At 42.2% G+C, this 14,941-nt stretch overlaps 1 protein-coding gene across 2 annotated transcripts in view; it reads right to left on the bottom strand.

Moving 5' to 3' along the window:
• The window catches only part of RASGEF1A (RasGEF domain family member 1A), a 171,348-nt gene extending 158,585 nt beyond the window's left edge, over nucleotides 1-12,763 (bottom strand). For both annotated transcript variants that reach the window (XM_064145414.1, XM_064145413.1), the window contains exon 1: nucleotides 12,515-12,763. The gene's annotated coding sequence lies outside the window, so the exon portion shown is untranslated. The remainder of the gene's footprint in view (nucleotides 1-12,514) is intronic.
• Between the last annotated feature and the right edge of the window lie 2,178 nt (nucleotides 12,764-14,941).

Here is a 14,941-nt window from a genome sequence, read left to right as displayed (position 1 = left end):
TGTTGCCACTCTGCTACCAAAGGAGTGGGGCAAATGTTTTTGTGCAGGTCTGTGGTAAGTTCAGGAGCATTTCATGCTGAACTGCTGGAGTAACTGTCTGCAGACTAACACAGTTCTCTGTTACACTAACTGGCCTGCTGTCCCCAGGTGTGCAGGAAAATTCTGTCCTGGAGTTTTCCAAATGTGTTTTGTAATCCTCTTGGCAGTTTCAAACATCCTCACACATTGCTGCAATCCCCAGAAGAGCTTTCCTGGACTCTGTGCAGTAGGTGCTCCTCCAGACATCCCTCTGAATTGCTACTTGTGCTGGCTTCAGCCTGCAGGATCTACCTTAGTCACTCTGTGCACCCAGAGCTCTGGACAGAGATCCACAGGAATGTGACCTTAAGGAGACTGAACAGTGGGGTGGATAGGCATACAGTTTATTGCAACTGAGGATGAGCCTTACTTCAGTTAAAACAAGCTTATAATAAATTATTTTGGACTAGTCTTGCAATACCAACAAGGTAGCAATGAATGCTGGGGTTATTTTTGCAGATCTTCCTTTTTCACTGCTCCAGTCTAGTCCTTAAACTCAGGTGCTTCTTTAAGTCAGGGTCAGTTCATTCATTACTAGAAAGCAAGATTTCCTTCTCCTCCAAGTTTAGCTTCTAAGGCTCAGAGATAGAACATCACAGGACAGCAGATGGTTAAAATTTGTTTTAGAAAGTTGTTTTTCAAGATCCTTGCTTCCTATGCTTCAAAGCTGCTACATTATACCTTTTTGTAGTTGCAATCTCCAATTCAGCAAATATTTTGAGCACTTGAGTGATTCAGATGGAAGTGGGCTTTGATTTCGTGTGTTGTTCTTTCCTCTTTTTATTTTTTTTTCTTCCTAAACAGAAGAATTTTTGTCTGTCAATTCAATTGATAAATCAATTATAGTCAATAATCCAATTCTGGGCCCCTCAATTCAAGAGAGATGCTGAGATGCTGGAAGGTGTCCAGAGAAGGGCAACAAGGCTGGTGAGGGGCCTGAAGCACAAACCCTGTGAGGAGAGGCTGAGGGAGCTGGGGGTGTGCAGCATGGAGAAGAGGAGGCTCAGGGGGGACCTCACTGCTGTCTGCAACTACCTGAAGGGAGGCTGTAGCCAGGTGGGGTTGGTTTCTTCTCCCAGGCAAGCAGCAACAGAACAAGGGGACACAGTCTCAAGTTGAGCCGGAGGAAGTCTAGGCTGGATGTCAGGAGGAAGTTGTTGGCAGAGAGAGTGATTGGCATTGGAATGGGCTGCCCAGGGAGGTGGTGGAGTCACCATCCCTGGAGGTGTTGAAGCAAAGCCTGGATGAGACACTTAGTGCCATGGTCTGGTTGACTGGCTAGGGCTGGGTGCTAGGTTGGACTGGATGATCTTGGAGGTCTTTTCCAACCCGATTGATTCTATGATTCTATGATTTGACTAAACAGTGCTGCATGCTTTGGCCCTAATTTCATTTACAAATGCTTCAGTTCACTTGTGCTTGGGCTTCAGGTGAGTGTTAGCAGATCAGGAAGGAGGTAACCACTGTGCAAGTCTGTGGCCCATACTTTGAGACTTCTAGCAAGATAAATCGTTGCTCTCAAGAACTCTTGATTGCAAATCACTCCTCTTTTTGGTTCAGTCAGCAGAACATTGAATCTAATTTTATACCAGTGCTGACCTAATTTTAGGAACCCAGTTCTTCTGGGACCTGCATTACTCCCTAGCCTATTTTCTGCAAGCACCTTTTACAAGGGAACATCTGAGTCTTGCCTTGGAGTCTAATAACTTTAAGGCAACACTCACAGCTATTTTCATGTAGGCTCTTGCTTGAATGAGAAGTGCTCTGCTCTAACCTTCCCTTTAGAGTTTTAAGCAGTGGTTACCATGGTGTATTGCTGCTTGTGGCTGCAGTACGAGATGATTGGTCACAAAAGGAAATCAAATTCTTTTAATTCCATTCAATCAAATACTTCTCCCAATCATGCTTATTTTCAGTGCTACTTTTCAAGCCCACTTGAGCATTTCTCCTTATGATGTGGAAGTGTAGGCTTAAAAAAACCAAATAAAATGTAGCTAACAAAAAAATTTGGTTTCTAGGAAAAGCAACTGGTTTGGTTGACTCCCTTCTTGATGGCACAAACTTTTAGACAAATGGGTGGGCTTATCTTCAGCTATTTTCCCCAGCTCACTGCCAATCCCTTCTCTTAAAAAATGATGATTCTTTCAGCAGTGGCTGGAGAACAGAGTGGGTTGAAAGAAAGTGCCTCTCTCAGAGAAGCTAAGCACAGCATGTCTGCTTCTCTTTGACACAGTGGAATGCCATGTATGCTTACACATTTTTCCTGTTTCATTGTGCCTGAGTTGTTGCTGTTGAATAGTATCCCTTGTCTCTGATAAGCTCTGAATAGGGAATGATGAAGTGGTGGCTTCCTGAAAAGGAGCAGCATTCATCTTCAGAATTCCCCATCCTTTCTAAAAGGCCTTCTGACCATTTTTAAAGTGACAGGTTGTGAGCATTGTTAAAATGGATGCAGCTTGGAAAAAAGCCTTGTTGGGTTGTCCATTTGAGCATATTTTTAGGCTGGAAGCTTTTACTAGCTAGTTACAAATATATTGATCTTTTAAAAGAAATTATTGACCTTTAAAACCCAGGAGGCAGCTGCTGCCAGGCTTATTGGAGGTATTTGGTTATTTATATTCTCAGAGGTCTAGGTAAGAGCTGGCAGTTTTGAGTTAGATCATAAACAATGATCAGAAGCAAAGGGCAGGTGATGAAAGGACTGTGTTTACATGAAATACCACTACACAAGACTGACTGCAGAAGGCTGAGATACCACTTACAGGACATCTGCCTACATTCCATAGTGGGGCACTTCAAAATTTGCTACTTCATTTCTTCCATCCCTTCCCTGAGATATTCTGCATGTCCCCTACAATTTGTGCCTGTCCTGCATGCGCTGCCCTACTCACTAAGCAGTTTACTACCCACAGAAGTGTGTGTGTGTGTGTTTGTAGGTTTCTGAATGAGGGCTGAATGTATGTAATGCTAATTGTTCATCAGAGAAGGACCAGAGAAGACTCTTTCCATGGTGTCATGTTTATTTGTTTTTTCACCTCTGTGCTAGTTTGAAGCTAGCTAGAATGTTTTGGTGAGGACGACTAGATTACAGGCTGTTAAAAGGAAACAAGGGTGATGTCTACTTCACTCATAGGCTTGCTGAGATGTATAAGAGCAAGAATCCAAACATAGATAAGGGAGTTGCTCTCTGTCCGGGCTGTGGGCTGCATTTCTCTCTCTATCCTTAACCTGCTGTCTCACTGATTAATCCACCTGCTTCCTAACCCCCTTGGCCAACGCTCCATTCTTCCTTGGGTATAAGGAAATGTCCAGGGTAAGGTTGAGAGAGGTGGGAGAAGGTGGAAGGGCAGTTGGGAGCCCCTCCTTGGGACTCAGGTTTCTGGGAGGGCTGTTGTGCTTCTGTATTACCTTTCACCTTGTCCATCTCTGTCTATAACTGCATATACTGTAAATATCTGCTTGTATATTGAGCTAAGTTGTAAATGTAAAGCTTCATTCAATTTCCAGAGCTGGCTGAGTCTAGTCTGGGTGATTTCCAAAGTGTGGGTGTGCAGGTAACACCCAAACCATCACAACCTCAGAAAATAAATTGTTTCCTAAGTTCAAGCAAAGAAACAATTTTCTGAGTGTCAAAACATATCAAGAAGTGGTGTATGAATGAGACAGTAGTTACTGTGAGCTAATGCTACAGATTTGAGGATAAAAACAGCGTTATTTAGCAACAGTGAGATGATAGTAGATTAAATAATGCAGACTGAACTGATTTTGTATTGGTTTTCCTGCTGGATTTGCCTACTTAAAGTGCTTGGTTAATATACAGAATTTCCCATTCTGAGGTGGTAAACAGGTCATGGCTGGGGCATAGCAAAGACCTTCAGTGAAAAGATGGTGCCATGATTTAGCATGGCTCCGAGTCACAGCAGGTGAAAATCAAATCCCTACTTAGTTCTACAGCTTTCAGGTTTTATACTACTGATATTCTAGTACCCACATTTCTTCCCTTCATTGTTTCTTTCTTCAGAAGTCTCTGTTAGTATTTTTAAAGAGAGGTTCCTATCATCTTCTTTGTATTTCAGTAGCTGTTCCTAGGTCTTTGCTTTGTTTTGTGCATCCAAAAATCCACTGTCCACCTTCTAGAAGACTGCTGCATGTGGATACCCAGCTTTGTGTACTGGCAGTGTGAGATTAAAACACAGTGTGGATTCTGCTGTCTTAACAACTTATGGATACTGAGTTGTCTGACACTGCCTGTCACCTATCCCTCTGCCTCAGAGAAAATCTATTTGTCCTGCAGTTCTTTGGAATCATGATTGACAAGAGTATGGAAGATGCTGAATTGATTCAGTAGTGTACTATGAACTAATGTCAGACACCATCTTCTGCTTTGTTATCTGTTCTTTAGCATTTCCAAGCTCCATGCCCAGCTCACTCAGCAGGCATTATCCAGTAGTGTACTATGAACTAATGTCAGACACCATCTTCTGCTTTGCTATCTGTTCTTTAGCATTTCCAAGCTCCATGCCCAGCTCACTCAGCAGGCATTATCCAGTAGTGTACTATGAACTAATGTCAGACACCATCTTCTGCTTTGCTATCTGTTCTTTAGCATTTCCAAGCTCCATGCCCAGCTCACTCAGCAAGCATTATCCATGCTTGCATTGCCCAGGGGCTGTGAGCTGAAGTTGCAGATGTCTTGTCAGAAGGTTTAGATCTAAAGTTTTAGTTCCCATCTACAGCACAGACTATGGGACAGCACTGGGTTCTCAGGTGATGACATCTGTAATCTCATCTATATATTCTATTTGCCATGTTATTTAACCATATCTGCTTTGGTTTTGATTTGTATTCATGTGCCAGGGGAAATACAGGCTGGATGTTAGGAAGAAGTTGTTGGCAGAGAGAGTGATTGGCATAGGAATGGGCTGCCCAGGGAGGTGGTGGAGTCAGTGTCCCTGGAGGTGTTCAAGAGGAGACTGGATGAGGCACTTAGTGCCATGGTCTAGATGACTGGATAGGACTGAGTGCTAGGTTGGACTGGATGATCTTGGAGGTCTCTTCCAACCTGGTTGATTCTATGATATGAGGCACTTGGTGCCATGGTCTAGTTGACTGGCTAGGGCTGGGTGCTAGGTTGGACTGGATGAGCTTGGAGGTCTCTTCCAACCTGGCTGATTCTATGATTTTCTGATGCACCTTTTCCCCCTCTGCTCTGTTCGTTTTATTCATTAGCATATGCAATGCTGGTAACATTTTTTTCAGGGGGCAGTACAGAGCACAGAGAATGACTGAGGCAATTTAGCAGTTGTCTGTGTCAGTAAAGTCTGCCATAATGCTGCAAAGAGATGTTGGTCTCTCCTGTTCTCTCCTACTACATAAAAAAACATCCTTCCATTTAAAAAAAATCCTCTATTATATGCACATGTTTGTCTCCAAAGAGCTTTATGAACTCCCTTTGCAAGAAAGTGCCCAAAGAGAGTTAACATTTGCACTTACCTTTTGAGCAGCAGCACTGATAAACTTTTGATTAAGGTCAGACCTAGCAGTTTTTCCACTTTCCACATAATGGTATCTAGAAACAGCATGCTGAAGAAAAAGTAGATTATTCAGGCAGGGGGAAAAAAATGTAATAAAGTGATGCTGTAGTGATTCTCCTGAGGCTTCTGAAACTATTAAAAGCTTTTAAAATCAAGTGATAGAAGTGTCTGTCATCTGTGTTGAATTCTAGAGCAAGTTCTCTAATCACTTTCCCTTAACTTCATGTGAGGAATGCATTTTGAGATTAAACTGCCATGCTTAGGGTCTGTGTGTTGCAGTTCAGAGGAATTTTGGTTAGAAGATCTGAATTGTGTGGGGAGGAGAAGGGAATGATCCCACTGCCTTGTGATCAGCAAGTTTAAGGTCCTACCTACACTTGCCTGTGTTATAATTTTCAAGATGTCAAACTTTACTTTTCTTAACAATGAACTTATCAATGCAAGGTAGCAGGCATGACACAGGCAAAACTGGGTGAAATTGCAGAGTTACTGTGATGTGCTGGAAGTCAGAATCAGTTATTCCGTGGTCCCATTTGGGTTTAATATTTAGGGATCTCTGTGAAGTTGTTTGGTTGGTTGCTTGTTGTTTTTTTTGGTTATTTTGTTTTCATAGAATCATAGAATCATCCAGGTTGGAAAAGACCTCCAAGATCATCCAGTCCAACCTAGCACCCAGCCCTAGCCAGTCAACTAGACCATGGCACCAAGTGCCTCATCCAGGCTTTTCTTGAACACCTCCAGGGATGGTGCCTCCACCACCTCCCTGGGTTTTTTGTTGGTTTGTTTGTTTTTTTTTCCACCAAATATCAAACTTCATTTAAAGCACAGATATCCAACCTAATTATTTTCAACTCTCAAGGTTTCAAACCCTATTAAACAACAGAAAGACTCCGTAATGGTTCTATTACTGATACTGAAAGTGTAATAGTACCAGTGGCAACAGGGGTCAGTGAGCAAAGCAATGAGAAAAATGAAAAAGGCATGAAGAGCATCATTAAACCTGTTTTACAAAAGATAAACATGTCTGCCAGGTTAATATTTTAGCCACAGATAAACAGTTGTAATTAAGTCTTTCTTCCATTTCCCTGGTGAAGAAACTAGCTGTAGAACTATGTGGCTTTCTCCTAAGTGCAAGGCTTTGGGTATTGTTTCCTTTCCTTTCAAAGCAGTACCAGCTATAATGAAGTTAACAGCTGCAATGTGGTCAATGCTTTCTGCAGTTGCTAGTAGCATAGAGGTTGCCTCATTTTAGGCTAATATTTCTTTTTCCTCTGTTCCCAGCTCTGTTGTGAACTGCCTCCAGTGACAGTAGATGCGCCACGCACTGCTCTGGATGTACCCTGGCTGGATGTGATATGGCTCTGATGTGCACCACCTCGGTGACATTCCCAGGAAAGAAGCCTTAGCTGTTTCCAGGTATGGCAATGTCTTATATGTTTTATGACCTGAATTATGTCTTGGAGTTTTATGGGATGGTTTGTAGTAGGTTTGTAGTGTATAGTAGGCATGAGAATAAAATTGGGCGTGTGTGATTGTAACCAGGGCAGCTTGTTTAGGTGATTTAGGAACTGAAGAAAGGCTCCTCTGATCAAAGCTTCCATGTTCTTTTCTATTTACATTGTATTATTTATATTTATAATTTATAATTTATATTTACATTATTTATATATTTATTTATATTTAATATGTCTGCCTACAACCTTGCCTAAAAGATGATCAGATGGGATTTGTGAAGCTGCAGTTGTGTTTCTGTTTTAGGAGGGGTTTTGTGCTCCTTTAGCATCTGAAGCTGTTCTGGTGTCGTACATGCACACAAAGTGCACAGATCCATGTGATTTTCAAATGTTTTATCTTTTTAAATTTCACAACAGGACTGTTCATGTTTAGGACCTAGACAAAACTTGAGTCTCTTTGGTGTAAAAGATGAAATGCAGTCTGCAAACAACAGTTATGTTTCTCGTTTACTGTTTCTGCCATACGTATTGTTTGTGCTTTGATGCGTTGGTCTTGTCCCATTAAATTCCACCATCTCTGCAGCATGCAAATTCACTCTTTGCTATATAGTTTCAAGCAGTGTGTGAATACAGGCTCCAAGTGTCATAAATCAACAGTCTCAGTAGCTTTGGGTTCCCCCCTCCCCCGCCATAAAATCTACTCCTGGCTTTTACTTTGATTGCTTTATCCTGTGGATCACGGTATATTGTCCTCTGTTTAACCTACAGATCACTTGGGTGCTACATGCTTCACTAACCATTGTTCAGCATTGCTGGTGCCCTCAGTAGCAAAAACATTTTTTTCTCAAACACACTCTTAACATGACAAGGTTGAGACATAACAAGAAATGGAAAGGAAAAGCTACAAAAAGCTTACTGAGTATAGCCAAAAATTCTAAGATCAGTTTCTGATCTGTCATCCACTGTAAATGCTCTAGAGAATGTACATTTTGCTCTCAGAAATGTTCTCTTTGAACTCTTGTTAGTATATTCACACAGATTGTCTTCAATGCATCAGCCTTAAACTAGCCAATAACTCAATAATGAAATCACCTCAGACCCTAAAGAGAATACAGGGGTAGCATACTCAGCTTCCTCATCATTTGGGGAAGTGGAATCATAATCAAAGGAAAAAACCAAGCAAGCTGATATTGAGTGAAAAGACTTTTTCACATGTTCAATGAATGAGAAGAAAAAGACTTTTTCTGTCATTTCATTTGTTGAAAGACATCTGTGTTCACAAGTCCAAATCATAGGGCAAGGCTACTTTGTGGTGAATGCCATATTGCTTTTATTTTGCTTGAGCAAGAAAGAACTAAAATGGTGACTTGGGAACTGCATCACCTATGTTTTATCTGGTAGAAAATACAGAACACTGTTTGGAATAAATAAATAGGACAGTTTTTAATGAAAAAGTGATTAGTCCTAGCAAAGTAATTAAGTAGAAGCTGAAAATTGCTGACATTATTTTAATGACATGCCAAAACTCAGCTGTGATTGAAGTGGCTATATTACCTTATATTAGGTTCTGATATTACTTTCACACTGGTATCTTGAGATACACTACACCTTTTCTACATACTCCTTTATGGTTCAGTTAGTTGTACTCTTCACTGGTGCAGGTGGTCAATGGTTCAAATTCCATTGGCGTGAAAGTGTGGTCAAGTTTGTTGGGGAATGAAATCATTGAAAGCAAAGAAAGCAATATTACCCCTCCAACAGCCTAACTTACAGGATATTTGAAACTAACATTTCTTTACTCTGAGGAAATAAAATTGCTCTGGTCAAAAGGTAATGTCTAATTGTAAGGGTTGGATGCCTGCTCTGTACAGAATGTAGGCCTTAATTTCATCCCTATGAACATCCTGATCTGATCTTAATTGGTAAGGCTATGTTACAGGAAGCTCCTGGAAAGCAATATAGCATGTGTGCAAAACATGCCCCTGCTCTAAAACTAATGCCTGCCTACAGTTCAACTTAATCATCATTAAATTGATACTTTAGTAGAAGTGCTCAAAATGTTGCCTCTAGGTACTGCTTACCTTTCAACAAAGTACCATGCAATGAAGAGGAGGCAATCTTGACCCTATCCAGTGTGCTAGGAATAGAACTACAGCAGCCTGAGTTACAGTAACATGAATAGTGAACCATAAAAGTGGCTAAGTATGCTTGTTGCAATGGAGGATGACATCTTACCCATCTTTCAATGCTTATGTGCAGGAGGCTCTGTTTATTGAATAGCTGGGATGAATTTCATACCTTTCTAGAGCTTGTTATCAAGAGCTGGTATGTTCCTTGTGTGTAAAACTTTGCTGATTTGTTTAGAGCTCTTCATCTTTGGTTGTGATGTTACTTTCAAGTGAAATCTGCAGAAATAAGTGAGAACTGAAGAGAAGCAGTGTCTATTTAAGGTGATTCTCTGAGCTGAACAATTTGTCTGAACCTTTATATTTCTGGAAAGAAATCAATTATGAGTAAATATACTTAACTAGCCACAGCAAAACTTCTACCTCTTGTGACTTCAGTTCTGTTGAAATGAACTGCCCAGAGGAATTAGAAAATCCCAGCTGAGGGGATCCCCCAGCCACCTGTCAAAGCCACAGCTTGACTCAAGTTAGATGGTTTGTGGCTGGTTTAATCCTTTTAGGCTCCATCAGAGCTCCAGAATTTAGCATCTCTATGTCTTAGGGATGTCTCTTAATGATTCCATTGTAGCACAGGTGGTGTTTTCTGTCCCTTGGCCATGCAGTTGCTTTGATAGTGGATTCTCTATCTGAAGTAAGGTAGATGGGATAATAGGTTGTACTGGGCTAGCCACTCCCTAGCAGTGTGACTTCCAGCACCAGTAAATGAATGACCCAAGACCCTGATCATGTATAAAAGCATTTGAAGTTGTTTATTTTAGTGAAAATAAAACACCTTCACAGAGAGGCCAGTGATAACCCCATACAGCCCCTTACCAGTCTTATCACCTGGACCATAGCCAGACTATGTTTTTAACAGTGACACTAAATGCCATACTTTTGGTTCATAATTCATGTTGCAACTAAGAATCCTCAAATTAAAGCATGTGTTTCTGCTTCATAAACAGCCCTCTTGCACATGTGCTGACTTTGCAGCTGTTTTCTGCACTCTTCTGTAATTAGGACCACTGGTGAGCCCAGCTAATGATATTAAACTGACTGGTCCACAAGTCTGGAAAGTCATTTATCTCAAGGGTTTCATTTGCTGAGTGTGGAGCAGCACAATGCAAGGTTTGCATGTGTGATGGATGTAACTTGGTTTATTTAGCTGTCGTTGCCAAGTTACAACAAAACTGTTATCACAGTGAATGTTGTGCATGTAAATGGACAAAGATTCCACCTGAAGAGACCTATACTGTTGAAAACTGCACTGTTCTCTCTGAAAAGAGGAAAATAAAACAAACAAAACCCCTATTTGTGAACAGGATAATTTTGTATTCTAGACATTAGCCAGACAGGCTTAAAAATAGCTGTTCAGACCCCAGAGACTATGACAGTAGCAAGTGACTAAGTGCTTGTCTAAAATAAATAGCTACTAATTTAAAACTAAGTAGCATGGATATTATCAGTGCTTAAAGACAGAATCACAGTGGACTGTTGTTTGAATTGCATTTTGGAGTTACTCTACATGGAAATAATTTGATACCCTTGCAGTCTAAATGCTAAGAAAAACACAAATCAAAAAGGGGGAAAAAATTACTGAAGTCTCTGCAATTGTCCAAATTATTCAAAATAATTAGATAATCTTAAATTTGAATGCTGATAAACCCTTTCCGCTTTCATCAAGTGGAAAAACATGCTGTGTTCTGATGGAAAATGAGGTAGAATCTCTGCTGATATGTCAAGTTGTTACCTTACGCCTTCCTGAAGGTTTACACCAAAGTCCTTTAAGTTCTCTTAAATAAGAATCTCTTCTCCTCTAATCTGTTTCTGAAAAATTGCACTGACAAATGGTAACTAAGGAGAGATGTTTATTGCTGCCATCCTTGAGTTCATTCCACAGATCTCATACTGAGCCAATAGACCAGGCAAGGTAGTCTTGGTGACTACCTGCAAGCTGGATAGGATTCAGTGTTAGCTGCTGATAACCTGTTTAGTCATCTCTGTAGATGTGACCAATGCGAGACCTGTCATTGTCTTTGAGCAGAGATCCTTTTCATAGCAATGGTATCAGGACAGTTCTTTTGGGGTTTAAAAGTCAGCTCTTAATAAACTGATTGCCAACGTGTAAGAGATCTGAGCATATAGAATATGTAAGGTATTGCAGAAAAATACTGTATAATGTATAAGAATCACAGGTACATCTAGTTACAATTGCAACACTTTCCATGGCACAGAGAATATGTAAAGCAAACCAAATGCCTTCACTGCAGTTAGACTGTTAAAGAGCCAAAGGCAAGATCGTGTGGCTCTGTGATGTGCAGTAGCTAGTTTGATATTCTCTTTATGGATTTCAAAGAGCATGATACTGGCTTAATTTCCAAGGTGTCACCCTTTGAAGTAAGCCATTTGGTAAAAAGCCTCGGATTGACAGAAATGAAGCTGTGGATATTCAGTGAAATCTTTTCATTTAAATCGTGACTAAAAACTGTCAGTCAACCTCAGCAGAAATCTGCTTAGGTAACTCTGCCTCGGAAAATGGCAGAAGGGTGTTTTGCCAGAATTTCAGAGCTGGGAGAGCAAGCTACTCCCTTCAGAGTCAAGTGCTGTGCCAAAGACATGTACTGTCCTTGCAAAAACCCTCCTGCAGCGCTGGGTTTTCGCTTCGCGGCAGAACAGCCAGAGAGAGAAATGCAGCCGGAGTGGGTAGCGCAGTGCTGCCTGTGCTTCAGCAGGCTGGTTCTGGTGCTTGCAGGGTGCGCTACTTCGGAAACGCTGAGCATGGATCATACCTGCACAGCCCTACGAGAACCCCTTGGAGGGAGGGGGAATGACAGGGCAGTGTTTCTGCCGACTGTGGAATTTCAGCTCGTTCAAGCGATGAAACAACTGCCGTGGGCATGAACCCGCACGGAGCCCATGCCGGGTGCCTGCTGCACTCCGCTCCCGGCGGCAGCGCACAAAGCCTGATCGCTTAGTAACGCTGAGAGGCTTCTCGTCCCCACAGGAGCAGGTGGTAGCGCTGCTGGGGGTGTTGTCGGTGGTAGTTGTGTTAGGGGGAGAAAATGCAGTCCCCAGGTTACGTGATGAGCTGCCTTCTCCCCCGCGGGGTGCAGCTGGGCGGCGCAGGCAGGGTTAATGCCGGAGAGACAAAGTGGTGGCAGGTAATGCCAGGTGCTCAGGCACCTACCCACTTAGTTCCAGTGCTGCCTTTCAGGCGCAGCTTGGCACCCTCAAAGCATCGGGCGTCTTTAGGGGAGAAAAAAAAGGACTTTAAATCTCTTACCTTGGTCTAGTCCAGTGTAGCTTTTTGGTTGTTCTCCGTCCACTACCAGAAAGAGAGAAATTGATGCCAGATTCCAGTGAGTCATCCTAAATGACAGAGTAGGCTCACTCCTTGCACCGGCTGCTGGCTGCCTCCGCTGTGTGACAGCTGCCGGCTGGCTGGGGAACAAGCGTGTCCCATTCTGCAGCCTGCGGCAGGGGGAGAGGGGAAGGCAGCGCTAAGGAGAGGAGGTGGGAAAGAGAGCCGGAGAGAAGGACCAAAAGAGAGGAGAGAGAGGCAGAGGCAGGAATATACCATGTGTCTGCGTGCTCCCCTTCTCTGCCTGCTGCTCATCCTCACAATGCGCTGCCCAGAAGTTACTTTTTAATAGGTGATGCACTCTCTCCTGCTCTCTTTCTCAGTCTGTGCTCAGAGGCAATTCTCAGCGTTTTGACATCTCTTTTGGAGGCTGAAATGGATGCTGTAGGTAGAATGCATTCAGTGAAAGAAGCCTGCCTTGTGTCTGTGTGAAAAGCAGCACTTGGTTTCTTGCAACAGTTTTACAGGCTGCTTATCTGCGAGTGGGAAACCGAGGGCAAGGCAATTAATTCTGGCATCAGAGGAAAAAAAATAGAAAAAATATGTTTGAGATACAAAATCATGCACAAGATTGTTGGGGGAGACACTTCTGGTTGATTTCTGAAAGAAAGAAAGAAAGAAAGGTTGGGGTAACTTCTGAGCTTCTGATTTATCACCCTTGGATATTGCTCTGGAGATCAGAAATCAGTGCTAGGGACAGGACTCTTGCTGGGAATCCCAGAAATAATTCTCAGGAGGAAAAAAAAAAAGCAGGCTGTTGTAATGGCTGCACTAAATTACAGACATTTCTCTGGGGGAACACTGCTAGTTCCTAATCATCCTAAGTCTCCAAAGTGCTGTTTAATAATTTCATTAGGTTTGCAGCTCTTGTTTGCATACAGTTATTAGTAAAAATACTGCTTTTAGGAAACATCTTCACAGAGTAATTGCTGTAAATACTTTAGTGTTACTGGGAAGGAGGTAGAACTGTTCATGTTCTCACTGTTTGCTAACTAATTCTTAGCCTCTATCAAAGGGCAAGTCTGAGAAGCTTTTGAAGTGTCATTATTAAAATATTTGTAGCAGGATCTTAAGAAAATCCAAAGTGCTACTGCCTCTGTGTCAGGCTCTGTTCAGGCGCTCTGGATAGTTGTTGAATTCATCTGCGTCTAAAAGGGGTGGTGCTTCATATTCTGTATTCCTATAGTGAGAGTGTGAGTGGATGGTCTTAGTCCTGGTTAACTGGGACATTATTATTCTAGTTTTCTTTAGGAAATAATACAAGGTGAAAGTGCTAAAATCTGTGTGCATTCTCGATTAGAAAACTAAGTGTATGGTAGTTTCACATTTACTCTAATGATTGCACCAGTTAAATATCTATTAGGTGTTCTGACTCTGTTTCTACTTGCAGAGTACAAACTAATGTTTTCTTTTGTTGTGGTGGTATTGGATAGGAGTGATCCTGTGAGAATGAGATATGAGTTCTTCTAATTATATGTGTAACTCAGACTTTGCTAAAGGTACTAGTGATTTACCAGCCTGATCAGAGGATGTTAGGGGTTGGAAGGGACCCAAAGAGATCGAGTCCAACCTCCCTGCCGGAGCAGGACAATCCTATCTAACACAGACCACAGAGGAACACATCCAGACAGGCCTGGAAAGTCTCCAGATAAGGAGACTCCTCGACCTCCCTGGGGAGCCTGTTCCAGTGCTCTGTGGCCCTTACAGTAAAGGAGTTCCCCCTTGTGTTGAGGCCAAATCTCTTTTGCTACAACTTAACACCTGTTGCTCCTTGTCCTATCCCAGGGAGCAGTGAGCAGAGCCTGTCCCCCTCCTCCTGGCGGCCTTTAGATACTTATAAACATATATCAAATCCCCTCTAAGTCTTCTTTTCTCCAGACTAAAAAGCCCCAGGTCCCTCAGCCTCTCCTCATCAGCCACACCCTCCTGTCCCCTCATCATCCTCGTATCCCTCCGCCGGACCCTCTCCAGCAGATCCGTAATGAAGCAGAACAGCAGCTACTATACAAGATCTTAGGAAATGTTTCTTTAGACTGATTGCAGGCAAAATAATATTTTTACCCCATAAATCTGAACTGCCACAGCAATGTTTTTTAATTTATTTTTTTAATTATTATTTTTGCCCCCATAAATTTGCACGCCTCGCTCTGCGTGATGGCCTGAGCAGTATATACCTGTGAGCCATGTGCTGCCGTAGCATATGAAGAGAGACCTTTCTCCTTCAGCCTGTGTGTTAACAGCATGAAGGATATCCACAGAAGTGTTTCATCTGAACTCTGTGCACATAAATTACCCAGGAGAAACGAGTGCTGCAGGATAAACAAGTGTTGTGAGTGTTCCCCTTCTGTC

The sequence above is a fragment of the Pogoniulus pusillus genome, chromosome 6 (genome assembly GCF_015220805.1).
Source record: "Pogoniulus pusillus isolate bPogPus1 chromosome 6, bPogPus1.pri, whole genome shotgun sequence".
Lineage (NCBI taxonomy): Eukaryota > Metazoa > Chordata > Aves > Piciformes > Lybiidae > Pogoniulus > Pogoniulus pusillus.
This window is presented reverse-complemented; position numbering and strand designations above follow the sequence as displayed.